The 27,889-nt window shown below is 47.1% G+C and overlaps 1 pseudogene; it reads left to right on the plus strand.

Moving 5' to 3' along the window:
• The first annotated feature begins 5,478 nt into the window (after window positions 1–5,478).
• LOC142431038 (large ribosomal subunit protein bL32m pseudogene) lies at window positions 5,479–26,196 on the plus strand (annotated as a pseudogene).
• The last annotated feature ends 1,693 nt before the right edge of the window (window positions 26,197–27,889 follow it).

Genomic DNA, 27,889 nt, shown 5'->3' on the forward strand with positions numbered 1-27,889 from the left:
ACAGCTAGGCTTTAATGAGTCCTGGCGGTGTCTGGCTGTCGCTATGAATATCCTATAGCGGAGCTTTGGTCCCACTCAGGAGACTTCTCGGATGGTCCCCTGGGATCTATTAGTGAGCTGAACCTGGAGTAGAGAAAGTTCCCCCAGACTCTTACAGATTATGTGGGCATTTTCCCCAATAGATGGGCCACCTCTTTGTTCTTCTCACAAATAACCCATGTAAACAACATGCACACAAATGTAATTGGCAGAAGTGACAAAATGGTGTTTAAGAGTTCTGACATGGCCTACCTGTGCACGCCTGCCTCATAACACTCCCAGAGGCATACCTTGGCCTCCTTCAACCTCGTTCGATAATTCAAAGTGTTACGTTTGATCCTACTTTCATAATAAATGTACAAGCTATGATCAAGAAATCATGAATCAAGATTGGCAGCAGCCAGTAATTGGAAAATAAACCACTGAAACCATGCATTTGTCCCAGGCCAGAGAGTGGTAGAGTTCCTTAGCCAGTCTGTACCCAGGTCTGTTAGGTCAGCAATGGGCAGAGGGCCAGGAAAAGGACTGACAGAGGGGCGTCCACAGCCTGAGCATGGACTGGTCTTGTGGTGGGTGAGTTCAGCTCACGAGGTGCTGACTCCCAGTGAGACTGATGAGTATGATCATACAGAGAAGGGTGCACACCTCCTTCACCCCCAGGGACCCTAGGTGGTCTGTGGGACCTTGCTCATCTAAGCAAGGAATGGACAGTCCTCTGTGCCAGCAGCTCTCCCACTCACACAGCAACATCTGCATGGGTGGGAGAGTCAACAGCCCAAGTGTGGTGCCCAGGCCGTCGGCCCTTGAGGTGGATTGCGTGGCTGTAGCATGCCAACCTTGCCCACCTACGTGAGCTCTCTGGCCCGGGGTGCAAGGACCCACACACCACTGAGGTTGGAGCCAGCCAGAATGTTGAGCACTGTTTCCAGGGAAGAAAAGGTGATTTCTTCTTGCATCGGGGAGAGCAGTTTGCAGGGCACGGGAGGAATCCTGATGAGGGAGAGGCAACTTTCAGAATTCGAGGGTAGGCTGGTGAGGCTCTGCTGCTGGGAATCAACCCTCCTTCTAAATGAGCACCAAGATAAAGACTTACCACTAAGTTCATTAGGGAAAACGTGAAGTTGAAATCAGCAACATATGAAAAAGCCTTGGTACCGTGGGCGCATGAAGCTATCACATGGGGTTGTACGTGATATGTGCATCCGGGTCTAACATGCATTGTTTGCATAAAATATGGTAAATGTGTGGGAGGTGTACTTTTATTTCTGGTAACCAGTGTGACAGTGGGATCAAAAATGACGGTCTTGGAGAAGAGACAAGAACAGGAACAAGGCAAGACCAGAACGTGCGTGGAGTCATGCGTCCAGACGAGAATACAGAGGACAAAAGGAGTAAATGATATACTTTAGGGAAAGCGTGCTGGGGCCAGCAGGGAAATCCGGTTAAAGAGCAGGCCAAAGCTTGGAGATCTCAGGAGAGCCAACTTGGAGAAGGGAGCTGGAAACTAGTAGCATGCGGCGTCTGAAGAACTGTCTGAGTAGGAGGTGCAGGAGAACACTCTTAGAGTGCTCAGGAAATCTTCTAAAGTCAAGATCAACTTGACTTGATCTTGTTAAGACCCAAGCAACCCAGAGAAATGGGTTCTCCCCCACTCCCACCCCCTATACATATACGTATTTGTTAGTGACTGGACAAATCCAGAGGCAAAAGCTAGATTTCAGAGCAGCTAGAAGTGAGAAGAGAATACGGAAGAAGACCTGACAAGGAGGTGTTGGGTAGAATTTAAGGGGGGCTTTAGGCATCATGCTTGGTACAGCAGAGCGCTAGTGAACGTGAAGGAATGCCACAATGATAGGAACTGACACAATAGTCACACAAGGAACTCAAACGTGCCAGTGATCAGCAAGATGGTGTAGGACCAGGCAAACATTTTGAGCTACGAATGCTAAAAGTTGCCATGACACAAAGCCAACTTAATTGCAGCGGACAACAACATACCGTATATACTGGAGTATAAGCCGACCTGAATATGAGCAAGGCACCTAATTTTAACCACAAAACTGCATTAAAAATGTGCTAGAACCAAAGAACAAAAAATCATATCATCATGAATGAGGGGGAGTGCGGGATGGAGACCCAATGCTCATCTGTAGACAACTGGACATCCCTTGCAGAGGGGTAGTGGGGAGGAGATGAGTCACTCAGGGTGCAGTGTAGCATAGATGAAACACACAACTTTTCTCTAGTTCTTAAACACTTCCTCCCCCACTACTGTCATGATCCCAATTGTACCTTACAAACCTGGTTAGACCAGAGGATGTACACTGGTACAGATAGGAACTGGAAACACAGGGAATCCAGGGCAGATGATCCCTTCAGGACCGGTGGTGAGAGTGGTGATACTGGGAGGGAGGAGGGAAGCGGGGGGTAGAAAGGGGGAAGTGATTACAAGGATCTACATATAACTTCCTCCCTGAGGGATGGATAACAGAAAAGTAGGTGAAGGGAGACTTCGGGCAGTGTAAGATATGATAAAATAATAATTTATAAATTATCAAGGATTCATGAGGGAGGGGGGAGCAGAGATGGAGGGGTAAAAAAAAAAAGAGCAGATTCCAGGAGCCAAAGGAGAAAGTGTTTTGAGAATGATGAAGGCAACGAATGTATAAGTGTACTTTACACAATCGACACATGTATAGATTGTGATAAGAGTTGTATGAGCCCCTAATAAAATAATTTTTCAAAAAAATATGCTGGAAAACTTGGCTTATAGTTGAGTATATATGGTAATCACCACGCTGGAGTCTGGGCCCATAGAAAGAGCACTTCTGTCCTTTATGAGAATTGTGGGGAAAGAGCTGAGCCCTTGAAAGCACAGAGGGAGCCTTCTGTTTAGAAACCACCGGGGCTACCTCATCACCAATGGAAGGAGCCACAAAAGGCTCTTTCCAGCTGCTTTCTCCCCCATCTATTAACACAAAAATATACCAGAACAGAGAAGTAGAGGTGGGTTCTGCCTTCTCATTTCACCAATGGAGAGACCCAAGGTCCCCTGAGAGCTAACAGTAGAGTCCCAACTAGAGCCAATGTCTCCCCATTTCTAATCATGAATTCAACACATTCTCCCATCAACCTCTGATACCCAAAGGGGCGTGAGTTACCTGGCATAGTGTGTCTCGATGTACCCATTTAGAATCTGAATATCTGTCCTTCTGCCCCAGAAATCCTGCCCGCCCCCCATCTCAATCTCTTGGTTCTGTGACTTTGTCTCTACTCCAGCTGTGGCATACCCGTATCTCCTGCACTCATGAGTGTGGCTCAGCCTCTGCCATCTCTTGCAGCCACTTTTGGTCATCAGCTGGAAAGCCTCTCAGAACCTCCTCAGGAGTGCATAGGCTTATCTGCTTTCTCAGCAGGGGATGTGACTGTGTGATAGAGGAGGGGAAGGGAGAATGCGGAAAGGAGCCAAGACTTGTCCCAGTACCTGACCCTGCACATCTCCAGACACACAGGTAGGATTGACGATTGTGTGTGGCTCTATGATGAACAAACATACGTGCTGCCTATATTCTACCCTAGTTGCACAAAGGATTCCTCTTGGCACTGAAAGGTGTGGGTTTTTTTCAACGTGTGTTGACTCAAAGGTTTACTGCTTAAGAAACAAGTTCCTTCAGGGAGAGTGGGGTGGAAAGGAAGAACCAATTACCGGGATCTACATATAACCTCCTCCCTGGGGAACAGACAACAGAAAAGTGAGTGAAGGGAGGCATTGGACAGTGTAAGATATGACAAAATAATAATTTATAAATTATCAAGGGTTCATGAGGGGGGTTCATGGGAGGGAGGGGGAAAAGGAGGAGCTGATGCCAGGGGCTCAAGTAGAAAGCAAATGTTTTGAGAATGATGGGGGTAATGAATGTACAAATGTGCTTTACACAATTGATGTATGGTTTGTGATAAGAGTTGTATGAGCCCCCAATAAAAGATTTTTAAAGAAAGACAAAAGTTCCTGTCATTTTTGTTTGAGTTTAGGTGAAGGTTAAGAGGATCTTCTCAAGATGAGGTCAAAAAGGTCATTTTAAAAAGATTCCATAAAACTATAAGAGCTATATAAATTGAAGCAACAAAGTAGAAATGACACTGAGAGACTACAAGAAAGGATTAATAAAAGAAGCTGGTTTCTGACCAAAGAGATGAGCTGTCAGATCCATCTGTCCAGGGAACAATGGGCTCCCGAGTGGCCTTCCAAGCTAAAAGGGACTCAGATCCAGAGGACAACATTTTAAAAGTAGATCTTCTCCCAGCAAAGAAGCATGGGTTTTCCGAAGATGCCTGATACCACATCTTCATTCTTTGAATGGTGAGTGACTGCATCCCCTTAACCACTGCACCACCAGGGCTTCTTACAGACCCTTAATTTTTATTAAGTGCTGTCCAGTCAATTTCTGACTCATAGCAGCCTGTGTACAACAGAACAAAACACTGCCTGGGTCAGCACCATCCTCATAACCGGTCCTAAGTTTGAACACAGTGTGGTATCCACTACGTCGATCCATCTCATTGTGAGTCTTCCTCTTTTTCACTGCGCCTCTACTTTCCCTACATGATGTCCTTCCCCAAAGGCTGGTGCCTCTGGATGACATGTCCAAGGTACATGAGATGGAATCTCACTTCCTCTGACTCGGAGGGACATTGTGGCTATACTCCTTCCAACACAAACGTACTTGTTCTTCTGGCAGTCCATGGTATAGTCGATATCCTTCGTCGGCACCATAATTCAAAGGCACCAATTTTTCTTCAGTCTTATTTATTATCCAGCTTTCTGAAGCTTATGAGGCAATTGAAATATACTATGGCTTGGGTCCGGCACAACTTAATCCTTAATACGGTTTTTTTTTATTTTTACCTATTAACACTGTAAGGAGTTCTTTTGCAACAGATTTGCCCGATGCAATATATTGTTTGATTTTCTGACTACTGTTCCCAGGAGCATTGATTGTGGAGCCAAGTAAAATAAAATCCTTAACAACTTCAATTTTTGTCTCCAATTATAGTCATATTACATAATGGTCCCGTTGTGAGGATTTTGGGTCTTCTTTACATTAAGTTGTAATCCACACTGAAGGTTGAAGTCTTTGATCTTCATCAGCAAGTGTGTCAAGTCCTCTTGGTGTTCGGGAAGCAAGATGTGTCATCTGTGTATTAAAGGTGATTAATAAGCCTTCCTCCCAGTGATTAAAGGTGATTAATAAGCCTTCTTCTCACAGTCCCTCTTACTCAGCGTGTGCATTGAATAAGAGTGGTGAAAGGATACCCCCCGGATGCACACCTCTCAAAAACACACAATAGCTCCTCGTTCTATTTGAACAACTGCCTCTTAATCTAGGTGCAGGTTCGGCATGAGCAGAGTTCGTTGCTCTGGAATTTCCAATCTTCAAAATGTTATCCAGAAAGATCCACAGCGTCAAGTGTCTTTTCAAAGTCAATGAAACACAGGTAAGCATCTTTCTGCTATTTGCTTTCTGGCATGGTCTGCTTTCAGCCAAGATCCATCTGATCTCAGCAATGATATCCGTCATTCCATATCCAATCAGTCATCACTTACTAGACCCTCCGGATGCCATTTATTTCTGTTCAAACCAAAAAGTAATGACTCAGCACCTACTCTGAGCTGAGTCCTGTGATTAAGACTTGTTGTTGATGACCTGGGGTGGATTCGCCAGGTTTGTCAACTGGTGTCAGGTCAGGCCGTTGTGTACCATAGTCAAGGTGACGATTGCTCATGAAAACACTATTCCAAACTCCCACTGCCGTCCATTCATTTCCAACTCAGAGCTACTTTATTGTACGGAATACAACTGTCCCGTAGGCCTTTGAAGGCCACAAATCATTACAGAAGCAGATGCCCACCTAGTCCTCTCACAAAGACTTTTGAAAAAGCTACTGTTGCTGTGGAGTTTGTCTATTGAAAAGATTGATCGTTCACCGATTTTCTGCAGACTCATTGCTTGGACACCTTGTCAATCTGTTTCCCACATCTCCTTTCTCTTGACTGCTCATGCCAAATCAAATTTTGTTGTGCCCACTGTTACAATTTGGTGATTATTTGTAGTGCTTTAACCACTGTGCCACCAGGACTCTGGACACCCTTTTCAGGGGATGCAGGAATAGGCATGCGTCCTTGGCCTCTCAGAATGTAGAATGTGATCAAGAGACCTTGAATTGCCTTTACTTTGGGAAGTTTCCACAGGTATTTCCCCAAATGCTTCTCCTGCATAGCTGAGGTCAATGCACTCCCTTGTCCAGTCTCAGTGTCAGCACCCTCTGCCCCATTGGCCCCTGGCCTGGAGATAGGTGACCATTATCCGTTGGGTCCCTGTCCTTTTCCTTCCCAGGGTCATTCATGGAGGGGCTCCCATGAGCCCTGTGCTGTGCTGAGGCTGGTCCCTGTCTTCTGGCGACTTTCCCAGCCTGGCTGTCTGCTCCGCTGGGCCGGGACAACATCGGTCCAGCCTGTGCCTCAGCAGCCCGGCTGTCCTTTGCCTGCCCGGGGGAGGCACAGGACGCTTCTCTCCATTTCTCGTTGTCTACAGCTTTCCTTCATGTCTCAGGTGGCTAGGGGTATTGAATGGACCCCCAGGGAAGCTTGAAACATTGAAAGCCAGTCCTGGCCAGGGCCCCCACCGGATGGTGAGCGAGCAGTCGGAAACAAAAGTGCTGGTGTTAACAGAATGTCACTTCCCAACATGATTCAGGCCCCGACGCGGAGGCAGGAAAAGGAGAGCAAATGTCTTCTCATTCATCACGTCGGACACGGTTATTTTTAGAGCGTCCACCAGCTCGCCGCCGCTGGGCTCCGCGGGCCCTGGCTGGGCTGATGGAGCCGGTCAAGAGTGGAAATCGTGCCGGTGGGTGAGTGTGCGCGTGTGCGCTCGGTGGGAAGAGGAGCCCCACCCCCAAACAGCAGGCCCTGGATGTAGTGCCCTCTGTGAGCATGAAGAGGGAAACTGAGCCTAGGGAATTGTTAGTGGGAAGAAAGGGGAAAGCCTTTGTGCCTGGATCTGAAAGGAGCTCCCAGTTCAGGAAACCCTGCCCCCCTGCAGTGATGTGACTTCGCTCACTTCCCACAGGCACGCCCTGGGGTGACGGGCAGTGAGCCCGTGGCAGGCGGCCCTTGACTTTGCCCTTACAGCCTTGAGAGCCAACTGAGCGACCACAGTGAGCCGGAAGCCCCTGGACAGGCATTTGGGGAATGAATCTTACCCCGATCGGTATCCACACACCCATTTTTCTAAATGGCAAAGCCTTACCAAGATTTCGAACAGCATGTACCTTCATGTCAAACCATTTGGGGCCCTCTCTCCACCCAAAGGGAGGGATAAGAAGGCCTGAGGTTGAACTCGGCCACAGGCAAGTTTTCCAATCCCATATCCTCCTGCCTTCCTTTCATCCTCCGTCCCTAGTCCTCCTGACATCTAGCTCTGTGACTTCTTGGCCCAGTAAAAGGTGCATCAATGGCCCAACCTGGTAGCAACTAAAGCAGCCGCAGAAGTGGCTCGCCACGAGGCTAACCTCTTTTTTACTCTTTCCAGAAGGCTTGCATCAAGGTCTATGGAAATGGGGCTTAACCTGCATGGGTCTCTACGGACATCATAGCTGATTCCGTTTCCCTGAACAGCTCAACTGGCCCTGATCTTCTGGCCGGGGGGTGGGGGGGTTCTGACTGCCACAGAAGGTTCAGATAATGTGGTAAGAATGTGTATTCTAGAGAAGCAAAACCGGTGGCATTCATATATTATCAGAAAGAACTTTCTAGATCAAGAACAAATTTCATATCCAGAAATTGGCCTGGTCCCATCCAACTCAGGTCCATGGGTCTGCTGCTGGCTGGAGAGTCTGAGACTCACACAGCTGCCAGGGGATGAAGCAGAAAGGTGAAGTGAGAAGCTGGGAGGGGGTCAGCTGCACACACACAGTCCCGTGGGTCCAGGAACTACCGGAACATGGCAGGACACCAACAGCTTCCAGGTTCGGCAGGACACATGGGCGACTGACCCCAGACAGGAGATCTAAGTCCTCCCCAAGCAGGAAGACAAAAGAGCATGAGCGAAAAAGGCCATACCCCAAGGAGGCAGCATCAGGCTGTGGCCCGATGAGTAGGTTGGGTTGACTCCCAAGTCACACAAGTATAAATTGACATAAACTCTCACCATCACAGACGACTTCCGGCTGAGTCATCAAATGGATTCCCAGAAGCCGAGGCTATTAGACAAATTATCTCATGGCAACTACTCACTGCCACTGCCCCCTCCCAGGAAAGCAGGGGAAAAAGCTCATATGGAGGTTGATGGAGCCACCCACACATCTGTACAAGTCTCTCTGCTGCCCTCTGACACAATTTGATAAGGGATGGGGCTGGGGTGAGGAAGAGGGAGGAATACAGAGGAAGCCCTCTGGTTCCTTTCTTTTTGCCTGTATTTTGTTTTTCTTCTGCAGAATAATCATAATCCAGCACTGCCCAGTGGCAGTGTAGCAAGAAAGAAATGCATTTGGCTGTGCCTGGGGACTATAAGGCTCCGTGGTATAAATACTCAGACAGGTGAAGAGGAAACAGGATTCCCTGGGATGCTGAGGGCCCCCATCCCAGCTCGGCCTCCAATCCACATCCATCTTGACCTGAAGTCAACCACCCCCCACCCCCCACCCGCTGGATTCAGAAAAGGAATGGATTGGGCCGAATTATCTTGATGGTTCTTTCCAAAGAACACAAAACAAATAGAACAAGAGGAGATGAAACTGTTGGGGGAAGAAATTCGCCCTGGAGAAGTTAGTCTGCGTGCTCCTGGTAGAAGAGAGTAGAACAATAATTGTTGTTGTTGTTGCTGTTGTTGTCAGGTGCCATTGAGTTCCGCCCATAGCAACCCTATACTCAGCAGAAGGAAACACTGCCCGGTCCTGCGCCATCCTCACAGTGGTCCCTACACTTGAGCCCATTGTTGCAGCCACTGTGTCCATCCATCTCATTGAGGACCCTCCACTCTTTTGCTGCCCCTCCACTTCACCAGGCACAATGTCCTTCTCCAGAATGGTAATAGCTAATAGCTATTGCTCAAATACTGAGCACTGGACAGATCATCAATTGCTCAAGGACACAAAATGCAGAAGAAAGAGTCAAACGTTCATCTGCCCGATGCCGAAGTCCATATGCTTTCTATCACATTTACTTCCTCTCGATGGATTAAAGAAAACAATGCCCGGTTGGCTGGCTGGTTGGTTGGTTTTCAGTCCTGTATGTCAATATCCCTTTCTCCAAAAATATTTATTATAAAAAATTACAATGCTTCTTCCCTTGAGCTGTGCTGGGAAAAGGGAAGGAATGGTGTTGATAAAGCATCAGACTCCATGTGCCACCAAATCACAATCTCTAACCAGGATGACCAGATGATGTCATCTGAATGCTTCTGTGTGCCTGCGAGGGCTAGGAGGGGAGTAGGGTTGAGTAAGTCAGATGTCAACCCACTTCTTTCCCAAGGACGTGAAACTGTTAGGTAGCAGGATAGGGGTTGTTCCTCTCCGTGCCTAAAGGTAGGAGGTTGAAAGCCATTGAAGCCTAAGGGGCATGCGCCAATTCAAGCCGGAGCCAGGTGTGCGGTAACGTAGGTGGGTGGTACACCTGGATTAGCCCAAACTAGGCCAGGTGAGATTAATTCAGCCAATGGGGTCAACCAGTTCCGTTGACCATGCCTCCCAGGCGAAGGCCCTAAAGGCAAGAACCTGGAGACCACCGGCCCTTCCCTTCGACTGCGCCTCTGCTTTCTGCTCAGCCTGGCAGAGGTCTCTCTGGCCTCAGGCCCCCATGTGTGGGTGTGCAGTCCCATGACGCTGCCTGTGTTCAGTGACTAAAACCTGAAACCTCTTCTGTCCTTCATAAGAACCTACTTGGATCACAAACCAGGCTTCAGCGTGAATTATTTCTCGTGCGAAGCCAAGAACCAAGGTAGTCTTTCCCACCCGAGAAATCAAACAAAACCAACCAGCATTCTGCTTGTTAATTCCCTTAAAGTGCTTAAAAATCCCTGGGAGGGTCAGACGTTTTAGGCAGGGTTTTCATGGGGTTGGTGGGGTTACAGGCTGAGGCAACCAACTCTAAGACCCCTTCTCTCTTACTCTTCATCTTGCCCCCCCCCCAGATGTTCTTCTCAGGCCTGGTTTTCCTCTCCTTCCCAGGCACTGCCTCTTTCATCTCTTTGTCCCTCTCCCTTTGATCTCAAGACCTTCCCATTCTTTCTTCTCCTGAATGATCAATGGCTCACAGGGTCTGAGGAGGCAGACAGTGTATACGTGGGTGGATGCAGGGTGAAGGACCTTCCTCAGGACCACCCAGTGCCAGGGGTGCACCCCTGGAGCTGACCAAGAGACACGTCACCTGACTCTCAGCATCCTCTGGGGCACAGACACTGCAGACTTAGGAAATGAGCCCACAAATTGTAACTCTGGGCATAGCCTTGGACAGGAGAGTGCTACAAGAAGGGGGTGTCTTAGGTAACGAACCGACGAGTTCACATTTTCCCTTCGCTGTGGTCGTTACATCATCGTGTCAATTAAAGACTTAAGAGGGAAGGGGTGGGGTTTAGCCTGTCAATCGGGTCACAGCTTGATGACCTCAGCTGGAGGCATTAAGGAGATAAATAACTAGCTGGAGGTGGGACACATGCTCACCCCCTGCGAGACATTCCTGGGGAGAAGACACATGGAGCTGAAGGTGCCACGTGGAGACCCCTGCCACCGCTGAGATGCTTACAATGCCACTGGATCCACAAGGCTTTCCACACACTGGCCTGTGATCTTCCTGCATTTGGCATCAATGCATGTGTTGCGTGAGTCTGAAGAGCACTTACTTTATAGATTGGTATTAGACATATGGGGCTAAGATCAGACTTATGGACTTGATCTCGACTTGGCTGGGATGTTTTCTCAATATTCAATTGCTTTTGTATATAAAGCTCTTTCTTATACACATATGAGTGTCTATGAATTTGTTTCTCTAGTCTCCCTGGACTAACACATCCTCTTCCCTGGCACCTGAGGGAGCAGTGCCATGGTGGCTCAGTGGTTAAGCACTCGGCTACTAATCCAAAAGTTGGTGGTTCACGTTCACCAGCTGCTGTGTGAGAGATCAGTAAAGATTACAGTCTTGGAAACCCTGTGGAGCCATTCTACCCTGTCCTAGAGGTGATGGGTTTGGTATCTTGTTTGGTTACCTGAGTCAATCATAAGTGCCACGAAGGAGCCCAGAGCTGCAGCACATTGGTAGCTGTTCCAGCATCATCTGCACACATCCTCCTCTCGCGTCCATTTTGACCCAGTTGACACTGGAGACACCTTACAAATAAGCTCCCCAATGTTACAAGTCTGGTTTGTTTTTTTCTGGACCCAAGAAATTGGGGGTGGTAAAATAAATGAAATTGATGTGTTTCTAGGAAAGTTTTATGGATTGGATTGTGTGCCTCCAAAAGATGTGAAATAAGCTGAAATTCTGGTACTTGTAAATACGGCCTTGTGTAGAAGTAGGGCCTTCCCAGAGCTCAGTGGACACTAGGTCATCCTGGAGGAGGGCAGATTCAAAGCCAATCTGTGTGTAGTTGTCAAAGAAGAGAGGAGGTATATTGAGATCCATGGTGGGAGGGCAGATAGGAAGATGCAGCTATAGGCTATCAGACCGCGAGGGGCAAGACCAGACCTTCCCCTTGGGACTTTGGAAGGAGGATGCACAGCCTGGTGTGTTCATTAGGTCTGCTCTCCTGACCTAGGAGACAGTCCTTTTCTATTTGGGGAAGCCATCCAGTGGGCAGTACTTTGTGATAGCCATCCGGGAAACAAACAAAACAACTGGTCAATGGCAATGAATAAGGCTTCGGGCAGGGACAGTCTCAGAGCAACCGACCCTGCAGATGAAATGGTGCTGTCTTATTTCTAGTTGCACTTCTGACTCTCAACATGACAGCCTTCCCCCTCACCCCCCCCCCTGATTGTTTTCTTTTATTCTGTGCTTTGGTTTCCATTTATAAGATGGGCTTGTAACAAGAAGAAACCGATACATAATTGGGAAAGGGACAAGCTATGTAAATAATATTCGAGATTCCCCTGCTGCTTGCTTGACAGCAATTCCCCTTGAAAGGTTCAAGATCCTTTTGATCTCAGCCGAGAGGGACCAGCTGCTGAGACATGATTTAATCCAGAGTCCACCTCCCCAAAGCTCTTTGCGCTGAAGGAGTATAATTTGTGATGCTTCTCTGTTGTCTTACACCAGAGCGAAGGTGGAAAATTCGGTGTTGTGGAACTGGGACGAGGCCTCGTGCGTCCTTTGTCATCACGCAGTTTGCCTCTTTCTCTGCCATTTGCATTTCTCATGTGTGTCCCTCAGTACAGACTCAGGGACCCAGTGTATCGGGCAGGGACTCGTGACCTCCCAAAGGCCCGTTGTCCGACACAGTTAGGGAGAAGTAAGTACCAGTGGCTCAATATCGCAGACGCTTACCAGCTTCAAAGTGGAATGTATTTCGAGCGTTTTTGACTACGGACTTCAAGAGGCATTCAAATAACGTGGCTTCAGAGAATCACCATGGGGAAGGGTTTAGATAGGGGTGGATCTGGTGGAGGGGTTGGGGGGGCCACAGAATGTACTTCCTGGACTACATACAACTGTCTTCCTGCAATCCTCCCTCACGTCTCCACAGCCAGATTGGAGCAGCCAGTGGAAAAAATTCCTGTCTATTTTCAGAAACAGATAAAAAGCATTCAGATTATGCAGTGCAAATCTCAGCCTGCAAGCGGCTGGAAAAAGCTGTTCCTTGCCACTGTCACTAACCCCCCTGACCCCTCCAATTAATGAGATTCAGGCCCGCTTGACCCACCCCCTCCCTCCACACCCTCGACCAGTACAGACTCACCCCTCCACAGCACATCTGGTCCTGGTCCCCACTGCCAGAGCCTTTGTCGCTCAGAGAATGAGAGACGGCAGACTGCAAGTGAACTTGTCTTTGGTTTGCAAAAAAAAAAAGAAAAGAAATGACCAACTGGTTCCAGAAGAAGGCAGTGTTAAGCCCATGTTTCTTTTGATCTGGATCTGTGGAGCACATATTTACAACGTGTCTGGTCCTCCCCTCTGTACCCAGCGGTGATAGGGCAGGAGGCCCAGGTCCAGGCAGGCACACGGCCTCATTTGCTAACAAGACCCACTCTTGGGTAGGAAAGAAAGCATCCTGCGCAGAGCTGCCTGGCGCCAGATGGCTCCCTGTCCTGATTGGCCCCAAGCATCCAAGGCTTGAGCACCCTGACTAGCTCATCAAGCTGGCTCTCTGGTGCAGACGGATTCATCCTGGCTTCAGGGAATGGCCTGTTCAGGCACAGGAGGGACCATGAGACAGACTTCCACCTAGTGCCTCTAGGCAGAAGCAAATGTCAGTCATCTCCTCTCTGGAGTCATCGACCACCGTCTGCTTTCTTCAGGAAGGTGTGGGGTGTCCTGGGCTCCATCCTGAATGTGTACCTTTCTTCTAGAATGCTCACTGCTTGTCATCTCCCACTGAGCAATTCCTTAAGCACCACGGTCCTCTGAGAAGAGCAACTGTGGCCCTACCGGCACTTGAGGCAATGGGCTCCCATCCCAAATGAAAGCCACGGAACATTAGCTCCTGACAACGACTGTTTACCTAATGGCTGCCAAACCAGGGAGAATCACTGCCTCGCCAAGAGGACGTGTAAACGTAACCATCGCACCCGAGGCCCGAGGGCAAAGGCGCATGCTCCTCTACTTCTACAAAGAAGGCACGAAATAAAGGTCAATTTGGAAAGCGGTTTGACGTTTAATAAACAGCACTGGCAGAAGAGCTAGAAGGAGAGAGAATCCATAATTCAAGCGATACCACCCAGTAATGTGAATGTCTCTGGATGCTTTGAATACTTCCAGGTCTTTGCTCAAGCTGACCCATCTGCCTGCAGTGCCTTCAACACCTTCACCCGCGAAACCCCTACAATAACCAGTAAACCAATTGGCCTGGAGCCCATTCCAACTCCTGTTGACCTCACAGGCTTCAGAGTACAACTGTGAGTGCCCGCTCTCAAGTGTCCGCTCCGCCCCAGGGCTCTTGTCAAACTCCTCGTCATCCCTCAGAGCCCAATTCAAAAGTTTCCTTCTCTGCAAAGCCTTATGTATTCCTTCAGTCAGAATAAAACCCCACTTTCCCTGAATTCCAACAGAAGCACTTCTCTTCATTAGCTTCTGGCTTCTATTGTCCTGAGTAAGTGACCCGTCGGCCTTCTCCAATAGGGTATGAGTCGGTATCTTCTGTGTTTATTGTCTCACTCACTCCCGGCCTCCAGCGGAACATCAAAGGTGCTTGTGGAACCAAATCACATTGGCATTCATAGTGCGATCCTAGCTAGCTTAAGTCGCATGCAATGAAGCATAAGAAATTCTCTTGCTTCTTTGATCTTATTTTACCTTTGACATAAAAGAGTCACCATTTTAACCATTCCAGGGTATACAATTCTGTTGATATTGTTGCTAGGTGCCATCGAATCTGTTCTGATTCTTAGCGACCCTCTCTAGGACTGAACGAAACACTGCTGGGTCCTGCGCTGTCCACACAACTGTTCTTGTGTTTGGCCCATCGATGCAGCCACTGGGTCCGTCTAACTTGTTGAAGGTCTTCCCCTTCTCACTTCTCTACCAAGCATGACAACATGGTCTCTCCTGACATGTCCAAAGTATGGAAGGTGAAGTCTCGCCATTATTGCCTGCCTTTAAGGAGCATTCTGGCAGTACTTCTTCCAAGATAGCCTTGGTTGCTCTTTTGCCAGTCCGTGGTCCTTTCAATCTTCATCACCAGCAGCATAATTCAAATGCATCCATCCTTCTTCGATCTTCTTTATTCAGTGTCCAACTTGCCTATGGTATACGAGGCAATCAAAAACGCCATGACGTGGGTCAGGCGCACCTTAGTCCTCAAAGTTTCATCCTCGCTCCTCAATTCTCTTGAGGTCTCAGGCAGATCTACCCGGTGCAACCCATCATTTGAGCTCCTGACTGCGGCTTCCATGAGCATTGATTGTGGAGCCAAACAAAACAAAATCCTTGACAACCTCAACCTTTTCTCCATTTATCATGGTTACCTATTAGTCCAGTCGCGAGGATTTTGATTTTCCTGACATTGAGCTGTAGTCCATATTGAAGAATACAATCCTTGATCTTCATCAGCAAGGGCTTCAAGTCCTCCTCAGTTCCAGCAAGCAAGGTTGGGTCATCTGCTTGTCTCAAGCTGTTAAGAAGCCTTCCTCCAATCTCCATGCCATGGTCTTCGTCTAAGCCAGCTTCTCTGACTGTTTGTTCAGCACACAGATTGAACAAGTATGGTGAGAGGATACCACCCTGATACACGCCTTTCCTGATTTAAACCATGCTCTAGTCCCTTCTTCTGCTCACACAACTGCCTCTTGATCTATGTGCAAATTCCGAATGACACAATGAAGTGTTCTGGAATTCCCATTCTTCTCAAGGTTATCCGTGATTCATTATGGTCCACACAGTCTCCCTTTCTCTTTGCTTACACCTTTTGAATCTAATTGCCAATAATTATCAGTGCATGTTTCATCAATTTCAGACTGAAGAAGTTGGTAGAATCCTTCAACTTCTTCATCACTAGCTTTGGTGGTTGGTGAATAAATTTTAAAAAATAGTTGTTTAAATTGGATTTCCTTGTATGCAGATAGACGTGGTCATATAACAGACTGAATTATACTTCCAGATAGATCATAAAATGCCCTCTTTGATGATGAAGGCGACACCATTTGTCTTGAACCTGTCACTCTCAGCATAGTAAACCATGTGATTTTCTGATTCAAAAAGTCCATTTCAGCTCACTAAGTTGTCGATTTTTATGTGTCCCCTCGCACTTATTATAACCAACAAATTTCCTAGATTCATATTTCAAGTTCCAGTTCTGAACTGACGTCCGTAGCTGTTCTTTCTCAGTGTGAGTGGTGCCCCGTCCGCAAATGATGGTCCAGAATGCATCACTCTCACGGGCTTTGTTTCCTCCGTGCACGGTGCTATGATCGATTCTGCTTTGAGCAGGAAGCTCCTCCTCAGTCAGACTTGGATCCCTTCCAGTCCATGGGGCTCATTTTCTGCCACTATCTCCGCCAATACTGTGCTTCTTTTCATGAGGTTCTCAGTGTCTGACCGTGTTTTGATTCTGTCCATAACATTTTCAGTGGCTAATTTCTCAAAGGTAGACAAGCCTACCCCTTCTTCATAATCTGTCCTTAGTCTGAAGGCTCTGCTAAATCCTGTGTGCTTGGGGTAATCCCACTTGCACTTGAAATGCCGGCGACAGAACTTCCAGCAACACACAAGCCACCACAGTACAACCAACTAACAGACAATTCAATAGCATCTGATATGTTGTGTTGTCACATCTGTGGTGCTGTCATCACCACTGTCTAATTCAGAACATTGTCATTACCCCCCAAAGAAACCTCAAACTCATTAAGCACTCACTGTCCCTTCACCCCTCCTGCAGCCCCTGGGAACCACCACCATTCTGTTGGACACTTCATGTATGTTGCCATGTATGTCTAGCTTTTGACTGAACACACCGTTTAAGGGTTGTCCATGCTTCAGCACATGTCAGTACTGCATACGCTCCGTAAGCACGCAAACATTAGACACAGTCTAAGGAAAACTGAAGAAGCAGAGAAGCACTTGAATTATGGTGCCGGCGAAGGATGTCAAAAGTACCAAGAACTTCCGAAAGAACAACAGATCTGTACTTGGAAGAAGTACAGGCAGAATGCCTCTTCAAAGCAAGGGCGGCAAGATTGTGTCTCACGTCCTTTGAACACATGATCAGGAGAAACCAGTCCCTGGGAAAGGACATGATGCTTGGTACAGTAGAAGGGCAGGGAAAAAGAGGAAGATCCTTGATGAGATGGATTGACATGGCGGTGACAACAATGAGCTCAAACATAACAACAATTTTACGGACAGTGCAAGACCAGGCAGTGTTGCATTCTTTGATACACAGGGTCGCTATGGGTTGGAGCCTACTCAATAGCACCTAACAACAACAACAACATTTTATTGTATGGATAGGCCAGTTTTTGTTTATTCACTCATAGGTCAATGGACACTGGAGTTCCTACTTTTTGGTTCTTATGAATAGTGTCGCTAAGATTATTTGCATTCAAGATTTTAGGTAAACATCTCTCTCAGTTATACAAGGGGGTTTCAAAAAGTTTGTGGGGAAAAAGTCAATATCTTTCATTCCATTCTTTTACAGACTTTTTAAAGCCCTCTCACAGAAACAGGAGTGGAGTTGCTAGGTCATATGATAACTCATCCGACCCAAACCATGGTATTTATCATTGGCTCATATGCATGTGAAAATTGGACGTTGAATAAGGAAGACCCAAGAAGAATTGATGCATTTGAATTGTGGTGCTGGAGAAGAATACTGAAAGTACCTTGAACTGCAGAAAGGAACAAACAAATTTGTCTTGGAAGAAGTAAAGTCAGGGCGCTCCTTACAGGCAAAAATAGCAAAACTTCATCTTACATACTTTTGACGTATTATCAGGAGAGGCCAGTTCCTAGAGGACATCGTGCTTGGTAAAGCAGAGGGGCGGTGAAAAAGAGGAAGGCCCTTTAAGAGATGGATTGACTCAGTGGCTGCAACAATGGGCTCAGGCATTGGAACAATTGGGAGGATGGCGCAGGACCCGACAGAATTTTATTCGGTTGTGTAGAAGGTCCCTAAGTGCCAGAACAGACGCGACGGTACCTAACAACAACACTATGGCAACTCTAGGGTTAACTTTTCCACTCACTTCCCAACTGTTTCCCCAGTTTACATTACCAGTAGCAATGTAAAGGGTTCCACTCTCTTCATAGCTTCACCAACATTTATTATTTTCTGCCTTGATCGTTACTATAGACATCCCAGCGGATATGAAGTAGGAGCCCTGGCTAAATGGTGCACTGGCTAAAATGCTCCATTACCTAAGCACTTCACGCACGTGGCTGCAAACTGCCAGCTCAACACTGCAAGCCCAGCCTCATCAAGGAGGAAAGCCTAGGCTGTCTGCTCCCATAAAGAGTTTCCGGTTCAGACCCCCCAAGGAGCAGCTGTTCTCTGTTTTGTTGGGTCAGGATGAGTAGGAATCCCCTGGATGACAATGGGGAGTCCTCTCCTGTGTTCTTTCGTTGACCACGTAGTATTGATTTGGGTTTTTTTTTTTTTGAAGTTGAGAAAGGCTTTATTGAGGCAGGGAAAGAACTCCCAGGAGGGAAGGGAGAGCAGAGAAGGTCAGGGGCATCTTGAGCCTCCGGGCGTGTTCCGAGACCCAACGAGTTAGGTCAGGGAAATCACCGATTTGGGTTACTATACCATACAAAATGCTTAATCACGTCAAGCATATAGTTTTTTTTGTTGTTGTGGATGTCTTTATTTAGGATAAATCCCTAGGAGAATAATACCTAGCTCAAAGGGTGTGAATACTTGGATGGGGTTTTCTATGCATTGTCATATTATTTTCCAGATGGATAATAACAATTTCCTCTGTCACCCATAATGGATGACTCTCCAGGCTCAGCACCAACTGCCTACATTTTACTCTCCCTTCTCCTATTCAACAATGTAACATGAAGCTTCAGTGTAGCATAAATCTTTGTCTATTTAATTATAAAGATGAGCTCCCCCACCCCTTACATTTATAAGCAATCTATAGTGTCTTATTTGGAAATGACATATTTTTCATTTGCCTATTGAGATCTTAATGTTTCATTTTATTTTGTTGAGTGAGTAATATATAAAGTAGCACTATATACTCTTGCTAGCATTGATATGAAAAACATTTCTCCAGCCCTTGGTTGGCATTTTATATTAGATTTACTGTTTTTTCATTATCTGAAAGCTCTTGAAGCTTTTATTTGTGCCTGTCAATCTTGGTCATTTATTCTGTTGCTTCAAAACTGAGAACCTTCTCTCTGATCTGGCAAAAGCTCTGTGCTGATTTTCTGATAGCTTTATCTTATCATTTTTCTATGTATATATAACTCCCAGCCTGGCTGGAGTTCCTTTTTTTTTTTTTGAGTTCCTTTAAGATATAAAGTATTGTAAAGAAATCATTCTTAACTTTATAACCAGTGATACCCATACTAAGTATCTGTGGTATTTATTAAACACGTCATTTCTTCCCTTCTTATTTATCATTTCCTAAATCTACATATCTAGATTGAGTTCCAGATTCTCTTTTCTGCTATATTGATCTGTATTTCCATTTTGGTGAGCAGCCGTGATAGTGTATTGATAACACATTGGCCTGCCAACAAATCCACTAGCAGCTCTACTGCAGAATGGTGAGGCTTGTGACTCCCGTAAAGAGTTACAGGCTTGCATAGACAAATGTGGCAAAGAAAGCTGATGGTAACCGGCTATCAAAAGATAAAGCATCTGGGGTCTGAAAGACTTGAAGGTAAACAAGCGGCCATCTAGCTCAGAAGCAACAAAGCCCACATGGAAGAAGCACACCAGCCTATGCATCACTAGGTGTCGAAAGGATCAGGTACCAGGCATCATCAGAAAAAAAAATCTTACCACAGTGAAGGGGTGGGGGAGTGTGGAGTGGAGACCCAAAGCCCGTTTGTAGGCCACTGGACATGGCCTTACAGAAGGGTCTCAGGGAGGAGATGAGCCAGTCAGGGTGTGATGTAGCAACAATGAAAAATATAACTTTCCTCTGGTTCCTAAAGGCTTCCACCACCACTCCCCAACCCCCACTATCATGATCTGAATTCTACCTTGCAAGTCTGGCTAGACCAGAGGGTGTACACTGATACAGATGGGAACTGGAAGCACAGGGAATCCAGGGAGGATGATCCCTTCAGGACCAGTGGTGTGAGGGGTGATACTGGAAGCGTAGAGGGAGAGTGGGTTGGAAAGGGGGAACTGATTACAAGGATCTACATGCGACCTCCTCCCTGGGGGACGGACAACAGAAAAGTGGGTGAAGGGAGACGTCAGGCAGGGAAAGATATGACAAAATAATAATTTATAAATTGTCAAGCGTTCAAGAGGGAGCGGGGAGCGGGGAGGGGGGGAAATGAGGAGCTGATGCTAGGGGCTTAGGTGGAGAGCAAATGTTTTGAGAATGATGAGGGCAATGAATGTACAAATATGCTTTACACAATTGATGTATGTATGGATTGTGATAAGAGTTGTATGAGCCCCTAATAAAACTATTTAAAAAGTTACAGGCTCAAAAACTCACAGGGGCAGTTTTCCTCTGCCCTATAGGGTCGATCTTGACTGCTGCTTCCATGGGTATTGATTATGGATTCAAGTAAGACAAAATCCTTATCAACTTCAAGAGATCAAAAGACCTATTACATTAGGTAAATCTGCTGCACAAGATCTCTTTAAAGTATTGAAAAGCAAGGGTATTCCTTTGAGGATTAAGTTGTGCCTGATCCAAGCCATGGCCTTTTCAATCACCTTATATGTATATGAAGGTTGAACATGGAATAAAGAAGACCGCAGAGGATTTGCATTGTGGTGCTGGAGAAGGATATTGAAAGTACCATGGACTGCCAAAAGGACAAGCAAGTCTGTCTTAGATGTACTGCCAGAGTTCTCCTTAGAGGCAAAGATGGTGTGATTTCATCTTACATACTTTGTCTGTGTTGTCGGGAGAGACCAGTCCCGGGAGAAGGTCATCATGTTTTATAAAGCAGAGGGTCAGCTAAGAAGAGGAAGGCCCTCCAGGAGATGGGCTGACCTTGTGGCTGTAGCAATGGGCTCAAGAATAGGAACAGCTGTGCGGATGTGCAGGACCGGGCAGTGTTTTGGTCTGCTGTGCGCAGGGTCGTTCTGGATAGGAACTGACTTGCAGGTACCTAACATAGGGTTGCTATGAGTCAGTGTTGACTCCATGACAATGAGTTTGCTTTTTGGGTTTGTTCATTTTTGTCACAAAGCCTCCCGTTTTAATTATTATCTGTTTATTTTCCTTTGTATCTTTATTACTGGCTATATCAGTTGGCATATCAAATATATCCAATACATTTTTATTAACTTGTACTTCATTTACTATGAATACCCGCTAAATTTAGATGTGGAATGTCTTTCATTAAAAAATTATTTCAAGGGGTGTGGGGAGAAGAGGAGCTGATACAAACAGAAAGCAAATGTTTAGAAAAGGATGGTGGCAATATATGTACAAATGTGCTTGATACAATCGATGTATGGAATGTTATGAGCTATAAGAAGCCCCAATAAAATGATTTATTTTAAAAATATTTCATACCTCTGTTTGCCGGCAGATCGGGTCACAACTAGGAATTTTTTATTACTATTATCTCTAAAGCACATTGATTTCTTCCTGTCTTCCTTTCTACTACATTTTTTTGAAAGATGTGAGAAGTTGAAGTCATGGACTGTGAGTCGGGAAGCTTCTAGGCTACTTTGACGGATGCAGGATCCACAGTGCCCAAGGAGACAGGTACTCTCTTTGTGTGTCATCAGGGCTTCACGGCCTTCCCCAAGGTCAGCCAGCATGGGGGGGGGAGCTTGAGTGGGGCTCAAACTAGCATCATCTGGCTCTGAGTCCTGTGTTCTTACAAGACTTTATCTCTTGTGATTTGGAGGTATTGTTAGGAGAGATCAAAACCGAAAAAACAAACTTACTGCCATGGAGTCAAGGCTGACTCATGGCGCCCTATAGCAGAAGGTGAAATTGCCCCCTGTGAGTTTCCAAGACTGTAACGCATTATGAGAGTAGAAAACCCAGTCTTTCTCCCCAGGACAGATCAGCCACCGTGAAGATAGATTGGCACAGTGGCCTGTTAATAGTGAGTGTGAGGGTGGGGGGTGCCAGGCGATGTGTGTTTCTCTGTGGTACACAGGGTCGCTTTGAGACAGAGACAACTGAAGGCATTTAACAACTAGGTGATGCAGGTCGTGTGCTGATGGCTGCGTGATGAGATACTGCCTTTAGAAGGAGTACTGTCCCTGGGTGGCATGAATTATTCCTGTGCTGTGCTGTTTCCTGAAAGGTTGGGGGTCCAGGCTCGCTGAGAGACACCTCAGAGGCGGAGGAAAGGCCTGGAACTCTCCTGTAAAATCAGCCATGGAAACCTCAGGGAGACAGCTCGACTCGGACCCTCAGTGCAGTCGCCAGGCATGGGTGCTAACTCCAGGGCAACTGGTTAGGGAAGGAGCTCTCAGGCAAATCCCCCAACAGCAGCAGGTCTCCGATCCACAGCACCACATGGGATTCCAGGCTGTTTCTCAGAGCATTGCAGGATGAACGTGTAGATACACAGCGGGCCTGACGGGGCTCAGACACCCGGGCTGAGGCCTGACCTACCAGGCTGTGGCAGCGGGGCGGGGGGGGGGGGGAGGGCGGCATGGGGAGCCCTCCTCACTGGGTTTCAGAACACAGACTGCTGAAAGGGAAGCCGCAGCGGGGGTGGAATGAACTCAAGCGTGGCACAGCTCTCTTTAAATACAGGCCTCGCGCTGACCAGGAGGGTCACAGGCAGAATGGCAAACGCTCTGGACTATAAATAGCAGCTGCAGCTGGGAAGCCGAAGATGGGCCTGGCCTGTGTACTGTATGGGAAGGACCTCAGACACAGTATCAACCTTGCCCTGTATGGAGCCCCTCCACCTGCCTGCCGCAGCACCCCATGTCCAGGAGACCACGTGGAAAGGCTGGGCGCTGGAACTGCCTTTCTGTGTCTCTAAGCCAAGGAAGGAGTTAAGCCTTAAGCCAACTCTTCGACCTCTGATTCGAAGACAAGGCTCCGCTGCCGGGTTGTCTGTCATTGTTCAGTTCTGTCCGCTTAGCCAGATTGGAAATGGTTTGCTGGAAAAAATTATGGTGCTGTCTAACATGATGTAACAAGATGTCATCTTCTAACTCCAACACATAAAATGGATTTACAGGAAGGCGGGGGACGTGGTGGGGAGAACAAAGCCCCAGGGAACACTTGACTCAGATGCCAACCACTGAGTCTTTGTTGTGAATCAGGACACAAGAGGGGAAGAAAGCAAAGGCTATGAGCGGTCCAGCCCAGAGGAAAGGGTCGTAAGAAAACTTAGTCATATTCATTTCGCATTGCACACACAGACCAACACACCGCAAAGCCTGTGTACAAATCACACAGACACAGAACACATGTGCTGCAAATAGCACACATACGTGCTGTGCATACTGCACACAAACCTCATCTGAACATTACCCAGACACAACACACGCTCACCACCCACGCAGTCAGCACACATGTTCCCACATCACCCCCAACAACCACACCGCCAAAGCAAACACACATCGTATCGTTCATCAGAAATCTTATCATTCCTATGTGGCAGTGGCTCTCAACCTGTGGGTCGTGACCACTTTCACAGCGGTCGCCCGATTCATAACAGTAGCAAAATGACAGCTATGAAGTAGCAACAAAAACAATTTTATGGTTGGAGGGGGGGTCACCACCACATGAGGAACTATATTAAAGTTGAGAACCACTGCAATATGGTGAGCCATGCAGGGGACATACACCCTGGGTCTCAGCTACTCTGACAAATGCCTGCAAGTTTGTCAGCGTTCCTCCCGTCTCTTAACGGCAACGTCTAATGAAAAAGACCCAGTGGCGAGTTCAAGCTTTGTGGATTGTTTTAAGTAGACTCGGGAGAAAGTTGTCCGTAAGGGAGCAGCTCCACCTTGTCTTGGAGGGTCGATGCCATGGGGTTTCTTTGGACGGTTTTTTAATATACAGCCCTCCCAGGAAGACACATTCCAACCTAATTCTTAAATAGCGCAGTGAAGCAACACATCTCAGAAAGGATGTCACAGGGTTCCTTGGCTGCTCATGCCTCTCAGAATTCCATTGCCCCCCCCCCACATTTGAAGTACTTTCTGATGTGGCTTCTGATGTATGTCAGTGTCCCTGTGAGTGTATGTATGTACACACACGCATGAATGCACACACACATGCATGCGCACATTGACTCTTACAATGACAAGCATGAGTAACGAAGGGACAGAAAGCAGTCCGTAGCTTCTTTTCCTTTCAGTCCTTCCTTCCTTACTGACATAGTTCAGGTTTACTGTGCCAACCTGGCCGATAAACACATGTGGGATGAATTGAAGGGCAGAGGGATAAATGGCTCAGTGAGCCTCATCTTTCTAGTTCTTGGGTCTGTTGCTCTCTGATGGTCGGACCAGGGTGCAGCTGCCTTAGTCAGTTCCCTGCTTCAGCTGGCAAGCCTCACTTCCTGTGAGACATCCTCAAGGAGAAGCCACATGGACCTACCCTGATGCAGTCCTGGGTGCTGGGGCAGCCGTGTGGAGACCCCTGCCAGTGCTGAGATGCTTACCTGCTTACTGATTTGGCTTTCCTCCTGCTCTCAGCATCATTGGGTGTGTTTTGTGAGATTGAAGAGGACTTTGTAGATCAGTATCAGACATATGGGCTTATGTTAGACTATGGGCTTGGGTGCACTTTCTGAATATACACTTACCCTTTATATAAAACTCTCTCTTATATACATAGAGTTTCTGTGGATTTGTTTCTCTAGTCTACCCAGACTAACACACTTATCAATGAGCCAAAGGTGGTGCGTTGGCAGTGTGTGTGAGTGTGTGTATGTGTGAGTGTGTGAGTGTGTGTGTGTGAGTGTGTGTGTGAGTGTGTGTGTGTGTGTGTGTGAGTGTGTGTGAGTGTGTGTGTGTGAGTGTGTGTGTGTGAGTGTGTGTGTGTGTGAGTGTGTGTGTGTGTGTGTGTGTGTGAAGTAAAATAAAAATAATGGAATTAGCCCTGTGCCGCAGTTCCACTGTCCGTGAATAGCCAAGTGCACATGCACAGATGATCCGAGACACACAAATGATGCATTTGTGATGATGTATAGAACTTGAATGCTCTTGTATCTGCTTTTACCACCAGCATTGCACAGGTTATGGGTCAAAAAGGATGAGAAATTCATGCTGACCATTTTAAAGGGTTCATTTTTTGCAGGATGACCTTGAATAGCAAATATAAACATGTTGTCAAATCAAGAGAGAAACTGCAGGGGCGACAAAAGAGGGACTTTGAATTTTAGTGCCTTACCCTAACAGCCTGAGTGATGCAAACAGTTGGCACTGGCCTACTAACCTAAACGGTGGGGGCTCACACCTCCAGGGGCTTGGAGGAAGAAAGGTCTGGCAATCTAATTCTGTAAAGATGTTAGTCAAAGGAAAAACAAACAAAGATTATAGCCAAAGAAACCACACGGGGCAGTTCTGTGACACACATGAGGTCCAGAGGCCAACACGGGTCCAAATCAACCTGACTACAAAGGTTTTCTATTTCTTCCTGGCTCCTTCTTCGTGGCTCCCCCATGATGTAGCAAGCCTCGCCGGTCTCTCTCTCCCACTAGAATATGAACGCCATGCGACCAGCGACATTGTCTGTTTTTGTCACCGTTGTATCCTAAGGACCTGTAACAATGTTTGATATAGAGCTGGGAAAGTGGCGTCGGCCACGCTGGTTTTGGTCGTTGCTCCAGGGCCAGCAGCACGGGGACTCCTGTGAGACCTGTTGGGAGCGGTTGTAGTGGTGGAACCTCCTGCGGAGCGGACCAGTCGTTCCCGGCTCTCCTTTGGCACCAGCATTAGCCATCCAGAGTCCAGCAGTAGTTGCAGAACCAGCAAATGGTTACAGTGGAAGTAAGGACATTTCTAGCCTCTTGTATCTTTGGGACGGTAGCTCCTGAACATAGGCGCTCTAGAGGCGCTCTATTGAAGTAACGGATGTCGGGAAAGAAACTCTCAGAAGCTTCTGAAAGTGAACAATAATATAGACGTGTGTCCTGAATGTGGACACCTGAAACAGAAGCATGTCCTTTGTGGCTATTGCTATGAGAAGGTGCGCAAGGAGACAGCAGAAATCAAAAGACAGATAGGGAAAGCGCAAGGAGGTCCTTTTAAGACTCCTACTGTAGACCCAATGGTTCCGTACTCTGCTGGGTGAACGGAGACGCTGAGAGAACAAGACCAGCGCAAGAGGATCATTGAATGGGACAGAAAGAGACCATCCTGGTTCACCCAGAATTGATGCAACAAATGTTTAAAGAGGCTAACCTCACCTAATAAAACATTGCTCCTGCAAGAAGACGGTGCTTTGCTTTTATGTTATAAGTCATCAACATAATTGAAATCATTCTTTACAATGAAAAAAGGAACAGAGTAGACTTTCAGTAAACATGTGGAATATGTAGATCAATGGTTAAGGCATTGGAAGTCCTAAATACCTCCCTAGTCTACTGGAAATAGAATTTGTTAGATTACCTGACACGTATAAGTATATTTCATTCAATAACCACCCTAGTTATTCAACCTCCACTCCAGCTATGTCCTCATAGTAACTAATCCAACATCCATTTATTGAAAAACATTTTCTGTGCTAACCTGACAAATAGTCCACAGTCCTCAGCCTTAAGAACATGACTCTCCTCAAATGAAGAATACCGGTCTAAAGAGTATTCTCTGGAGGCTGAGAGAATACTTGAGAGAACTCTGTGGAAGATACAGTGACAAAGCTGCTCAGAGAGTTAGACATCAAGGATCCTGGAAAGGTGCTGAGGGGGGGTACCATGGGACTCTCCACCATTAACCCTGTACTCCACTCCATTTAGGGCACCATTCTGTTCAGCACTGGAACTCTCACCTTCTCTGTGGGAGCCAGGCTCAGTGCCCAGCCAAGGTGCCTCAGGGACAGGCACCTCAATAGTCCGTGGAAACTTGCATGTTGCTATGGCCCTGAACAGGTCTCAGAGGAGCTTCCAGACTAACATCGACTAGAAAGAGACCTGGTGACTTGCTTCCCCAAAACGCAGCCTACGAAAACCCTGTAGATCCCAGCAGTCTGATTTGCAACTGGTCCCATGAACGGTTGGTGCAGGATCAGGCAGTGTTTCCTTCCACTGTGCGTAGGATTACCAGGATGCAAGTCAGTGTCGGAACCAACTCGAGTGCAGTTAACAATGACCGCCACTCCAGCTGCTCTTTTTCCTGCCTAGATAGGACCCTAGGAGGCTTAACCTTCCTCACACTTACTTCACATGGCTCTCTACCTTTGACCATGTTCTCCCTCCAGTAAGGCCTTCCTTCCTCGGCCTGAATCACTATGGTCCAATCTACCTTTGGACCCTGCATGGCTCCAGAGCCTTCTGTCATTGTGTCATGTGGCTGGATCGCATCTGCACAACCTCTCGCCAGCAAACAGAGGGCCTCCATTACATCAGGGGAGAAACCAGCTGCACCGCAGTGAATGGGACAGAGGTGTCCTCCCCCCTCCACTCCAGTGGCAGTACTTAAAGCTAGAAAGGCCGCTCCTTAAAGAAACACTAACTCAGCCTTTCAATCAGATCAGTGCCAGGGGTCCTCAAACTTTTAAAACAGGGGGCCAGTTCACTGTCCCTCAGACTTTTGGAGGGCCGGACTATAGTTTAAAATAAAAAACACTATGAATAAATTCCTATGCACACTGGACGAGTCGGCTGCTAAGTAAGACAGGCAGCTGCGGCAAAACACCTGGCGGGCCACATGTGGCCCACGGGCTGTAGTTTGAGGACCCCTAGATCAGACAAAGGTAAAACTTTTCTGTTCTCAGGGGTCTCAGACCGGAATCAGCCTGGGCTGGAGGCACCAGGATTCACCATCGCCACCAAGGAAATGTGGAAAAACCGAATCCAGGCTCCGGCGCCCCTGTGTTTAAATCACTTGGCTAAAATGGAATCATCTGACTC

The sequence above is a fragment of the Tenrec ecaudatus genome, chromosome 17, assembly GCF_050624435.1.
Source record: "Tenrec ecaudatus isolate mTenEca1 chromosome 17, mTenEca1.hap1, whole genome shotgun sequence".
Classification (NCBI taxonomy): domain Eukaryota; kingdom Metazoa; phylum Chordata; class Mammalia; order Afrosoricida; family Tenrecidae; genus Tenrec; species Tenrec ecaudatus.